The sequence below is a fragment of the Triticum aestivum genome, chromosome 6A, assembly GCF_018294505.1.
Source record: "Triticum aestivum cultivar Chinese Spring chromosome 6A, IWGSC CS RefSeq v2.1, whole genome shotgun sequence".
Taxonomy (NCBI): domain Eukaryota; kingdom Viridiplantae; phylum Streptophyta; class Magnoliopsida; order Poales; family Poaceae; genus Triticum; species Triticum aestivum.
In genome coordinates, this window is record NC_057809.1 from 541,412,211 (window position 1) to 541,424,395 (window position 12,185).

Consider the following 12,185-nt stretch of genomic DNA (forward strand, 5'->3'; position numbering starts at 1 on the left):
AGCCTTCCTGGCAACAAGCTTGCCGGAAGCCGGCATCGAGAACGTCAAAGTTCTCTGCCGAAGATAAGAGCCTTCCTGGCAACAAGCTTACCGGAAGCCGGCATCGAGAACGTCAAAGTTCTCTGCTGGAAGATAAAAGCCTTCCTGGCAAGCCAGTATCGCTGGGGGCTGCGAGTGCCAAGAATCGTCCACGGCAAACCAGAGTTGCCGGGGGCTCCAATATCAGATAAGTCTTTTATCCCTCATCATGCATCCTCTTATGGACTGGGGAATGCGAAACCACGTTTCTTCCCGAAAACTGCTGTGCTCCCTCAACTCTAGGCCCTGGGGCTCGTTCTCGGGGCCAAGTTTGGTCGTAGTCGCAGCAGCAAAGGGATGAAACGAGGAGACCGCACCCACCTCATTCCTGCCTCCGTCAAAAGCGTGATAAAGGTCGAGCGACGTGGGAAGGCGGCAGGGCCTGTTGCCGGGAGATGAAATGTCTATCCGAGGGATGCCAAGGATTTACTCCTTGGCGTGGGTTCAACTCGCGAGACAAGGAACCCGGCAAGCATCCCCTTTTCATTAAAAAAACATCCCACTCAGGTACAATCCATAGAGGATGAAAAACATGAAAGAGAGGATTACAAGTTTTAGATACAGCTAAGGCCCGAAGGCTTACAAATTAAAAAGATAAGATGCCCATAATCCCTTTCCTGTCCCTCTCTTCAGGAGACAGGTCAAGGAGGCGAAAAGGGCAAAAGGAGTGCCTAGGCGAGCTACGGGTGCCAGAAGACACCAAGGGAACATCCCGAGGGTCGTCCGAAGGCTGGACGGCGACGGTGGCGCTGGAAGCGAGGCTCGAAGACGGGGCGGCAGGACGTCAGCATGCTGTCGAGGGCACCACGCCCTCGTACTCTGACCTGACGGCCTTGTCGCCAGCCCTCTTCCCCTTCCGCAGCCTCCCTACGCCAGCCGCCCAAGGAGACGACCCCGGGGAGTTCAAGAAGCCGGCGACGCGGATGATGGGGTCGCCGATGCCGCGCAAAGCAGCGCCCGACGCCTAGTCGGACCCGCCGCTCCGCCGCTCGCTACCCCCATCGTCGCTGTCGCTCCCCTCCTCGTCGCTCTCGCTCGAGGAGGAGCCTTCGCTGTCGGAGGAGCTGTCCACGCAGCACTTCGCCCGAGTGCCGAAGCACCCGAAGGCCTTGACGGAGAGGAGATCGCCCTCCATCAACTTAAAATGGAGGGTAAACCCCTCAGTCAAGCTGTGGATGCGGGCGAACGTCTTCCACCCTCGATCAAGATACATCACATTAGGGGCTGGGAATGCAACGCGGACTCGCGTGCCGCTGATCCCACAGCCCCTCATGTGCAGTCTCAACGTCTCGGGCGGGTCCAACTCCATCGCGCGCGCAAACGGAGCTGGAAGCCGGAGGCGACGACGAGGCGCCCGGCGCAGCCTGACGAAGAACTCGCAAGGGTCGTCCCCTATATGGACCGCCGTGGGGGGAGGAGCCGCCGGCGGAGGTGAAGCTGACGCGCCGCCCCGTCCGCCTCTTCCCCGAGCACCTCGACCTCGTCCTCGACCTCGTCCGCGACCTCGCCCCCTCCCTCTTCCCCTTATGGCTGGCTCTGCCACTACGGGCGTGGAAGAGGGAGAGATGCGCTGTCTGGCGGCGACCCTCGCCGCCACCGACGAAGGGCCTGGGTTCCCTTTCTCCATGGCGGATGAGAGAAAGGGGAGCAGAAGCTGAAGAAAGGAGAAGATGAGAGAGTGCGGGTTTCTGTGCTCCCATCCCGCTCTTTATAAAGGAGCGAGGTGGGGGCTCGGCCGCCCCGCTCAGCGAATCAAGGCATGGGAAGGGCAGGAAGTCGGGGCCAACCCGCTCGCGACGGCCCAGTTTCCCACTCCACCGTCCGTGACCCCAAGCGCATGGGAGCCGCGTGGCGGGGATGCAGAACCAAGGCGACAGATGAGGCGGCCTCGATCCGCCCCGTGAACGCGGGGAGTGGACGTCCCAAAAACCGCGCACCGGCCCCGTCCAGTAAATGCACCGCGCCCCCACGCCTACCTCCTTTTAGGGGGGAGGGCGTGAACCGTCCTCATCATCATGGCCTGACGCATGCTCGAGGGGCTTAGCCCCGCGCACGCCGCCCGCGTCACCCACGACGCCGCGTTTGACGCATGCCGTTCTGGGCGTGCGCGGTGGGAGCGGAGTTAGATTCGGCGTGACCCAGGCCGCGCGTGCCCGTGCACTGTTTTGGGCCTGGCCCAATAGCGCTCGGCACCGTGTATGGCCCAGGCCCGGGGGCTCCTGTCGGTGTACTAGAGTAGGGGTACCCTAGTATCCCGAACTCGTGCACGGGCAGTTGCAGCACCCCGCGGCAAGGCTTGCCGGGTGACCGCCAAGACCCTCCGTGGTTCCCTTGAAGACCATTCAAGAACAAAGTACACAAACCAAGGCCCCGGCAAGAGGAGCTTGCCGGGAGGGCCAACCAAGGCCCCGGCAAGAGGAGCCTGCCGGGAAGGCCAACCAAGGCCCCGGCAAGAGGATCTTGCCGGGAAGAGCCAAGGCCCCGACAAAAGGAGCTTGCCGGGAAGGCCAACCAAGGCCCCGGCAAGAGGATCTTGCCGGGAAGAGACAAGACCCCGGCAAGAGGAGCTTGCCGGGAAGTCCACTCAAGGCATACCAAGAAAGCTTGCCACGACACGCCCTGCGTCCCGGCAAGATCCGGCGAGTGACAAGCTTCCGGACACGACAAGACGACGGCCGCGGCAAGGAGCTTGCCGCGGGAAACCCCCACTTCGTGCCCGCGCTCCAGCACACCTGCTAACGTGTCGCTCTAGGACTCTCCCAAGCACACATGGCAGGAGGCCGTGCAGCTAGGGGTACGTGGTGGCAAGCGGAGATGAAGAGAAGCCCATCGTGGCAAACAGTGGCGCTCCTAACGGTCACCTTTTGCACTGTTTAGGAGACTCAGACAGGCATTTAATGCCCTTGTCCCCTGCCGTCAGAGTTAGGTAGGGTGCACTGTATCCAGAGTAGCAGTAGCTGCACCTACCGCATCCTTTTCTATTTTTACCCTTCTAGTCTACGTTGCCACCTGTCGGTGACCCCTTGAAAGTATAAAAGGAGGCCCAGGCGCAACGTAGAAGAGGTTCGGCCGGTTCGGCTCATTCGAGACACCAGAAACACTCCCACGCTCAGTCTGGTAGCGTCGATCGCTCCTGAGCAAAGATTCAATACACACAAACAAGCAGCAGTAGGGTTTTACGCATCCGTGCGGCCCGAAGCTGGGTAAAATCGCCCGCGTGTACTGCCTCGATCCGCTCTTTGTGCGCTCTCCGCCTCCCACCGAACCGAAAGGGGCCCTGTCCCCATAGGTGTTGGTGGATCAGCACCCCTCGACAAGGAGGCCCAGCCCAGATTTCTTGTTTTTTGCCTATTTCAGTGTTTCGAAGAAAAGGAATATCAAACGGAGTCGAAACGGAACGAAATCAACTGAAGAAGTTATTTTTGGAAGGAAAGCTACCGGATGGAGTTGGACCGCACGTCAGGAGCCAAGGGAGGTTCTCACGAGGGTGGGGGGCGCCCCCCCAGGGCACGCCCCCTGCCTCGTGGGGCCCCCGAAGCTCCACCGACGTACTTCCTGCACCCATATATACTCATGTACCCTAAAACTTCTAGAACACATAATAGATCGGGAGTTCCGCCGCCAGAAGCCTCCGTAGCCACCAAAAACCAATCTAGACCTGTTCCGGCACCCTGCCGGAGGGGGCAATCCTTCCCCGGTGGCCATCTTCATCATCCCGGTGCTCTCCATGACGAGGAGGGAGTAGTTCTCCCTCGGGGCTGAGGGTATGTACCAGTAGCTATGTGTTTGATCTCTCTCTCTCGTGTTCTTGAGGTGGTACAATCTTGATGTATCGCGAGCTTTGCTATTATATTTGGATCCTATGATGGCTTCTTCCCCCTCTACTCTCTTGTAATGAATTGAGTTTTCCCCTTGAAGTAATCTTATCGGATTGAGTCTTTAAAGATTTGAGAACACTTGATGTATGTCTTGCCGTGGATATCTGTGGTGACAATAGGATATCACGTGATTCACTTGATGTATGTTTTGGTGATCAACTTGCGGGTTCCGCCCATGAACCTATGCATAGGGGTTGGCACACGTTTTCGTCTTGATTCTCCGGTAGAAACTTTGGGGCACTCTTTGAGGTTCTATGTGTTGGTTGAATAGATGAATCTAAGATTGTGTGATGCATATCGTATAATCATGCCCACGGATACTTGAGGTGACATTGGAGTATCTAGGTGACATTAGGGTTTTGGTTGATTTTTTGTGTCTTAAGGTGTTATTCTAGTACGAACTCTAGGGCTGTTTGTGACAGTTATAGGAATAGCCCAATGGATTGATTGGAAAGAATAACTTTGAAGTGGTTTCGTACCCTACCATAATCTCTTCGTTTGTTCTCCACTATTAGTGACTTTGGAGTGACTCTTTGTTGCATGTTGAGGGATAGTTATGTGATCCAATTATGTTAGTATTGTTGAGGGAACTTACACTAGCGAAAGTATGAACCCTAGGCCTTATTTCCTATCATTGCAATACCGTTTATGCTCACTTTTATCACTTTCTACCTTGCTGTTTTTATATTTTCAGATTACAAAAACTCTTATCTACTATCCATATACCACTTGTTTCACCATCTCTTCGCCGAACTAGTGCACCTATACAATTTACCATTGTATTGAGTGTGTTGGGGACACAAGAGACTCTTTGTTATTTGGTTGCAGGGTTGCTTGAGAGAGACCATCTTCATCCTATGCCTCCTACAGATTGATAAACCTTAGGTCATCCACTTGAGGGAAATTTGCTACTGTCCTACAAACCTCTGCACTTGGAGGCCCAACAACGTCTACAAGAAGAAGGTTGTGTAGTAGACATCAAGCTCTTTTCTGGCGCCATTGCCGGGGAGGTTAGCGCTTGAAGGTATATCTTTAGATCTTGCAATCGAGTCTTTTAGTTTCTTGTTTTATCACTAGTTTAGTTTATAAAAGAAAACTATAAAAAATGGAATTGAGTTTGTCTCATGTGCTTCATCTTTTTAATATCTATCATGAAAATAAGGATTCCGATAATTGTGCTCAAGTGCTAGAAGAAGAATGCATTAGAATGTTTGGCACTAAATATTTGAATGATGAGCATGATTGCAATGTTGTTAGTATGAATTCCTTGAATATCCATGATGCTAATGATATGCAAAGCCACAAGCTTGGGGAAGCTACGTTTGATGAAGATGATATTTTTTATCCCCCAAGTTTTGATGAGCAAATTTATTATGATGAAAGCATGCCTCCTATTTATGATGATTATATTGATGAAAGTAGATTTGGAGAGGTCATGACTATATTTTGTGATGATTCCACTATTCCGGAAGAGGTTCCAATTGATTATGAGAACAAAGTTGCTATCTATGATGATTATTGTGATGACTTGTATGCTATAAAGAATAATTATATCCATGAAACTTGTCATAATGATTTTAGTTTTCAATTGGATTATGCCTCACATGATAATTATTTTGTTGAGTTTGCTCCCACTATTATTCATGAGAAGAATTTTGTTTGTGTGGAGAGTAATAAAATTTCTATGCTTGTAGATCATGAAAAGAATGCTTTAGGTGCTGGTTATATTGTTGAATTCATTCATGATGCTACTGAAAATTATTATGAGGGAGGAATATATACTTGTAGGAATTGCAATAATATCAAGTTTCCTCCCTATGTGCTTAAAATTTCAAAGTTATGCTTGTTTTACCTTCCTATGCAAGTTGATTCTTGTTCCCACAAGTTGTTTGCTCACAAAATCCCTATGCATAGGAAGTGGGTTAGACTTAAATGTGCTAGTCATATTCTTCATGATGCTCTCTTTATGTTACAATTCTTATCTTTTATGTGAGCATCATTGAAATCATCATGCCTAGCTAGGGGCGTCAAACGATAGCACTTGTTGGGAGGCAACCCAACTTTATTTTTGTTCCTTGCTTTTTTCTCCTGTTTAGTAATAAATAATTTATCTAGCCTCTGTTATGATTGAGTTTTTATGTTTTAATTAGTGTTTGTGCCAAGTAGAACCGTTGGGAAGACTTGGAAAAAGTCTTGTTGATCTTGCTGTAAAAAACAGAAACTTTAGCGCTCACGAGAATTGCTTTCATTTTTTATTGGAGAGTGATATTTAGTTAATTATTTTTGAATATGATTAATAGATAAATTCCTCACGTCCAGAAATTTATTTTTGAATTTTTGGAGTTCCAGAAGTTTGCGTTAGTTACAGATTACTACAGACTGTTCTGTTTTTGACAGATTCTGTTTTTCGTGTGTTGTTTGCTTATTTTGATGAATCTATGGCTAGTAAAATAGTTTATAAACCATAGAGAAGTTCGAATAAAGTAGGCATAACACCAATATAAATAAATAATGAGTTCATTACAGTACCTTGAAGTGGTCTTTTATTTTCTTTCGCTAACGGAGCTCACGAGATTTTCTACTTTAAGTTTTGTGTTGTGAAGTTTTCATGTTTTGGGTAAAGATTCGATGGATTATGGAATAAGGAGTGGAAAGAGCCTAATATTGGGGATGCCCAAGGCACCCCAAGGTAATATTCAAGGATAGCCAAGAGCCTAAGCTTGGGGATGCCCTGGAAGGCATCCCCTCTTTCGTCTCCGTTCATCGGTAAAAAAACTTTACTTGGAGCTATATTTTTATTCACCACATGATATGTGTTTTGCTTGGATCATCAATTTATTTTGTTAGGATTTGATTGCTGTTATTTAGAACAATGTTTTGCATCTTTTATTTCAATAAAAGTGGCATTGATAGCCTTTACTGTGCCTATGTTACAAGTGTACATGTTGTTGTTTGAAAACAGAAAGTTTACCGTTGTTGCAATAATTACCTAGAAAATTCAGAATGTGATAAAATGTTGAAACCTTTTGAATATTAAGCTCTGATAAATTTACTACAGTGGGAATTTTATTTCATAATTTTTGGAGCTAGGGAAGTATGGATGTTTCTGCATTCTTTACATACTATCCTGTTTAGGCAGATTGCTGTTATGTTTGCATTGTTTGCATATGTTTGCTTCTTTAATGATTCTATTTGAGGATAGGACTATTAAATATGCAGAGGCATTTAGTATGAAATATTGAATAATAATTTTAGTTATTTGCTACAGTAGAGTATGATAAGGTTTTGGCAATGGTTTATACTAACTCGTCTCACGAGTCCTTGTTGAGTTTTGTGTGGATGAAGCTTTTGAGATTTAGGGAGACCGTGATATGAGAGGAATTAAGGAGACACAAAAGCTCAAGCTTGGGGATCCCCATGGCATCCCAAGATAATATTTCCAGAATTCTCAAGCATCTAAGCTTGGGGATGCCCCGGTTGGCATCCCACCTTTCTTCTTCAACAACTATCGGTTAGTTTCGGTTGATCCTAAGTTTTTGCTTCTTCACATGATGTTTGCCATTCTTAGAATGCCATTCTATTTTGCTTTTCTTGCTGTTTGAATAAAATACCAAGATCTGAAATTATTAAATGTTAGAGAGTCTTCACATAGTTGCATAATTATTCGACTACTCATTGATCTTCACTTATATCTTTCGGAGTAGTTTGTCGTTTGCTCTAGTGCTTCACTTATATATTTTAGAGCATGGTGGTGGTTTTATTTTGTTGAAATTAATGAACTCTCATGCTTCATTTATATAATTTTGTGAGTCTTAAATAGCATGGTAATTTTCTTAAATAATCCTAATATGCTTGGTATACAAGATTAGTAAAAAGTTTCATATAGAGTATTGAAACTAAGAGAAGTTTGATGCTCGATGATTGTTTTGCGATATGGAGGTAATAATATCAAAGTCGTGCTAGTTGAGTAGTTGTGAAATTGAGAAATACTTGTGTTGAAGTTTGCAAGTCCCGTAGCATGCACATATGGTAAACGTTATGTAACAAATTTGAAACATGAGGTGTTATTTGATTGTCTTCGTTATGAGTGGCGGTCGGGGACGAGCGATGGTCTTTTCCTACCAATCTATCCCCCTAGGAGCATGCGCGTAGTGCCGAGGTTTTTGATGACTTGTAGATTTTTGCAATAAGTATGTGAGTTCTTTATGACTAATATTGAGTCCATGGATTATACGCACTCTCACCCTTCCATCCTTGCTAGCCTCTTCGGTACCGTGCATTGTCCTTTCTCACATTGAGAGTTGGCGCAAACTTCACCGGTGCATCCAAACCCCGTGATATGATACGCTCTGACACACATAAACATCCTTATATCTTCCTCAAAACAACGACCATACCTACCTATTATGGCATTTGCATAGCCATTCCGATATATATTGCCATGCAACTTTCCGTCATTCCATTCATCATGACACATTCATCATTGTCATATTGCTTAGCATGATCATGTAGTTGACATAGTATTTGTGGCAAAGCCACCATTCATAATTCTTTCATACATGTCACTCTTGGTTCATTGCATATCTCGGTACACCGCCGGAGGCATTCATATAGAGTTATCTTTGTTCTAGTATCGAGTTGTAATAATTGAGTTGTAAATAAATAGAAGTGTGATGATCATCATTATTAGAGCATTGTCCCAAGTGAGAAAAAAATAGAAAGGCCATAAAAAAGGAGAGGGCCCAAAAAGAGAGAGAGAAAGGCCATAAAAAAAGAAAAGGCCCAAAAAAATGAGAGAAAAGGAGAGAAGGGACAATGTTACTATCCTTTTACCACACTTGTGCTTCAAAGTAGCACCATGATCTTCATAGTAGAGAGTCTCTCATGTTATCACTTTCATATACTAGTGGGAATTTTTCATTATAGAACTTGGCTTGTATATTCCAACAATGGGCCTCCTCAAGTGCCCTAGGTCTTCGTGAGCAAGCAAGTTGGATGCACACCCACTAGTTTCTTTTGTTGAGCTTTCATACATTTATAGCTCTAGTGCATCCGCTGCATGGCAATCCCTACTCCTTGCATTAACATCAATCGATGGGCATCTCCATAGCCCATTGATTAGCCTCGTTGATGTGAGACTTTCTCCTTTTTGTCTTCTACACATAACCCCCTCATTATTCTATTCCACCCATAGTTCTATATCCATGGCTCGCACTCATGTATTGCGTGAAGGTTTATGAGTTTGAGATTACTAAAGTATGAAACAATTGCTTGGATTGTCATCGGGGTTGTGCATGATGAGAGCATTCTTGTGTGATGAAAATGGAGCATGACTAAACTATATGATTTTGTAGGGATGAACTTTCTTTGGCCATGTTATTTTGAGAAGACATAATTGCTTAGTTAGTATGCTTGAAGTATTATCATTTTTATGTCAATATGAACTTTTGTCTTGAATCTTTTGGATCTGAATATTCATGCCACAATTAAGAAGAATTACATTGAAATTATGCCAAGTAGCACTCCGCATCAAAAATCCTGTTTTTATCATTTACCTACTCAAGGACGAGCAGGAATTAAGCTTGGGGATGCTTGATACGTCTCCAACGTATCTATAATTTTTGATTGCTCCATGCTATGTTATCTACTGTTTTGGGCAATATTGGGCTTTATTATCCACTTTTATATTATTTTTGGGACTAACCTATTAACCGGAGGCCCAGCCTAGATTTGCTGTTTTTTTTGCCTATTTTAGTGTTTCGAAGAAAAGGAATATCAAACGGAGTCGAAACGGAACAAAATCAACTGAAGAAGTTATTTTTGGAAGGAAAGCTACCGGATGGACTTGGACCCCACGTCAGGAGCCAAGGGAGGTGCTCACGAGGGTTGGGGGCGCGCCCCCTGCCTCGTGGGGCTCTCGAAGCTCCACCGATGTACTTCCTGCACCCATATATACTCACGTACCCTAAAACTTCCAGAACACACAATAGATCGGGAGTTCCGCCGCTAGAAGCCTCCGTAGCCATCGAAAACCATTCTAGACCCGTTTCGGCACCCTGCCGGAGGGGGCAATCCTTCCCCGGTGGCCATCTTCATCATTTCGGTGCTCTCCATGACGAGGAGGGAGTAGTTCTCCCTCGGGGCTGAGGGTATGTACCAGTAGCTATGTGTTTGATCTCTCTCTCTCTCTCTCGTGTTCTTGAGGTGGTACGATCTTGATGTATCGCGAGCTTGGCTATTATATTTGGATCCTATGATGGCTTCTCCCCCCTCTATTCTCTTGTAATGAATTGAGTTTTCCCCTTGAAGTAATCTTATTGGATTGAGTCTTTAAAGATTTGAGAACACTTGATGTATGTCTTGCCGTGGATATCTGTGGTGACAATGGGATATCACGTGATTCACTTGATGTATGTTTTGGTGATCAACTTTCAGGTTCCGCCCATGAACCTATGCATAGGGGTTGGCACACGTTTTCATCATGATTCTCCGGTAGAAACTTTGGGGCACTCTTTGAGGTTCTATGTGTTGGTTGAATAGATGAATCTGAGATTGTGTGATGCATATCATATAATCATGCCCACGGATACTTGAGGTGACATTGGAGTATCTAGGTGACATTAGGGTTTTGGTTGATTTGTGTCTTAAGGTGTTATTCTAGTACGAACTCTAGGGCTGTTTGTGACAGTTATAGGAATAGCCCAATGGATTGATTGGAAAGAATAACTTTGAGGTGGTTTCGTACCCTACCATAATCTCTTCGTTTGTTCTCCCTATTAGTGACTTTGGAGTGACTCTTTGTTGCATGTTGAGGGATAGTTATGTGATCCAATTATGTTAGTATTGTTGAGGGAACTTACACTAGCGAAAGTATGAACCCTAGGCCTTATTTCCTATCATTGCAATACCGTTTATGCTCACTTTGATCACTTTCTACCTTGCTGTTTTTATATTTTCAGATTACAAAAACTAGTATCTACTATCCATATAACACTTGTTTCACCATCTCTTCGCTTTACTAGTGCACCTATACATTTTACCATTGTATTGAGTGTGTTGGGGACACAAGAGGCTATTTGTTATTTGGTTGCAGGGTTGCTTGAGAGAGACCATCTTCATCCTACGCCTCCTACGAATTGATAAACCTTAGGTCATCCACTTGAGGGAAATTTGCTACTGTCCTACAAACCTCTGCACTTGGAGGCCCAACAATGTCTACAAGAAGAAGGTTGTGTAGTAGACATCAGTGTATACAAACCCCGTGATATGATACGCTCTATCACACATAAGCCTCCTTATATCTTCCTCAAAACAGCCACCATACCTACCTATTATGGCATTTCCATAGCCATTCCGAGATAAATTGCCATGCAACTTTCCACCGTTCCGTTTATTATGACACACTTCATCATTGTCATATTGCCTTGCATGATCATGTAGTTGACATCATATTTGTGGCAAGGCCACCATGCATAATTTTTCATCCATATCACGCTTAATTCATTGCGCATCCTGGTACACCACCAGAGGCACTCATATAGAGTCATATTTTGTTCTAGTATCGAGTTGTAATCCTTGAGTTGTAAATAAATAGAAGTGTGATGATCATCATTATTAGAGCATTGTCCCATGTGAGGAAAAAAAAGAGAAAGGCCAAATAAAAAAAGAGAAAGGCCAAATAAAAAAAGGAAGGCCCAAAAAAATGAGAGAAAAAGAGAGAAGGGACAATGCTCTAGGTCTTCGTGAGCAAGCAAGTTGGATGCACACCCACTTAGTTTCTTTTGTTGAGCTTTCATACATTTATAGCTCTAGTGCATTCGTTGCATGGCAATCCCTACTCCTCGCATTGACATCAATTGATGGCATCTCCATAGCCCGTTGATTAGACGCGTCAATGTGAGACTTTCTCTCTTTTTGTCTTCTCCACACAACCTCCATCATCATATTCTATTCCACCCATAGTGTTATGTCCATGGCTCGCTGATACGTCTCCAACGTATCTATAATTTTTGATTGTTCCATGCTATATTATATTCTGTTTTGGACATTATTGGGCTTTATTATACACTTTTATATTATTTTTGGGACTAACCTATTAACCGGAGGCCCAGCCTAGAATTGCTGTTTTTGCCTATTTTAGGGTTTCGCAGAAAAAGAATATCAAACGGAGTCCAAACGGAATGAAACCTTCGGGAACGTGATTTTCGGAACGAACGTGATCCAGAGGAC